Source organism: Hippocampus comes, unplaced genomic scaffold, assembly GCF_001891065.2.
Source record: "Hippocampus comes isolate QL1 unplaced genomic scaffold, H_comes_QL1_v1.1 scaffold2, whole genome shotgun sequence".
NCBI lineage: Eukaryota > Metazoa > Chordata > Actinopteri > Syngnathiformes > Syngnathidae > Hippocampus > Hippocampus comes.
In genome coordinates this window covers 4,306,810-4,308,275 of record NW_017805139.1, presented here as the reverse complement: position 1 = coordinate 4,308,275, position 1,466 = coordinate 4,306,810, and positions in this window count along the sequence as shown.

Sequence of the window (1,466 nt, the reverse complement as noted above, 5' to 3'; positions counted from 1 at the left end):
TATCTTTTTTGTTTGGCCTAATCTTGGCATAGACGATTCGATGGTGCGAAGGTGGAGGCTCTGGCAAGAAGAACTGAGCCAGTGTAAAAAGACAACCAAAGCTTTTAAAGATTTTAAAGGTGGGCCGTCGTGGTGTTATCGATTCATGAAATGGAAGCCTGTCTATTAGGGCACGCACGACGTTGTGTCAGCAGCTCCCTCCCAATTACGAGGACAAACTTGCTTCGTTCCGCACATTCACACAAACAAAGACAGCGGAGAATTCCATCAGCCCAGATGAAATAATAACTATGGACGAAGACCCTCTGACATCTGATTTGCCTCTCTCACTCGGACTGTAAATAAAAAAGGTGACTCCCCCGTCATACTGAAAACAAGCGGCCACGAGAGAACACATTTTACCTGTGTTTTGAGCCGCGCAGCATCGGGCCTAAAGCTGCCAACGATGATCATTTTTAAGCAGCTGACTACAGAAATAATTTCATATATCTTTTCCCATTTATATGATTTGCATTATTCTATTTAAAGCCTAGTGGGCTGCAGTATTTCTCCTCGTAATTACGCAAATGCGCATCAAGACCTCTCTTTGTCTGGCCTCTTATGTGTTTCAGCATAATTTCTTTGTGCAAATGCATTTATCATGCTCATAAAAATATGGAGATTATTTTAACCTTAAGAACCTTAACCTTAAGTTTTTTTTCTGCGGGGGTTCAGCAGGGGACCGCGTCAGCAGCCTCACGCGGAGGCGCTCCCGGCGGCAGGGACGCAGAAGCAAACTCCCGCCTACTCATTGGCCAGCGGTTTATAGTACGGTGCGGCGCATATAATTACAAAATAGATTTTTCTTCATAAATCTGAGCATGCGGCTCTTAATCAGGTGCGGTCTGTAGCCCGGAATTTACGGTACATCTTTTATATTTCTGTTTATGAAGAGGTTACATTAACCGACCGTTTTCCATCATTGACGGATTTTTTTAGAGTGGACGGGGAAAATTTAAGGCCATCCGTCATTTTGACGGGTTGAAAATTGGGCCGTAAACCACCGCAGCAGTACGTCCTTAAGAATCTAGCGCGGCACTTTAAGAGCGAGTAGCAGAGAGACAAAGACGAACAATAAGACGATGAGAAGAAGTCTCCACTTCAACTCAGAACAGAAAGAGAATTGAAAAGTGCTCCCACAGATGCTGACACCAAAAGATCGGTGATTGGCTCATTTCGCTGTAAATCAAAAAGAGATTCAGCCTCAGACAGATCATCCAATCATGCAGAAAACCTGAGCGTCCGGGTCAGCTGATAAACGCCCACTGTCCATAGACTCCTAGAGACGCTGAGCAGCCGATGGGCGGGACAAAACCAGCATTTATCCAATGATTCGTCTCGTTTCAATGCATTGGGGCAATGGGCTCTGAACTCTCGAGGTGCCCAGCGTCCGCGCTGTATACGCTCAGCGTCCACACAGGTTAAAG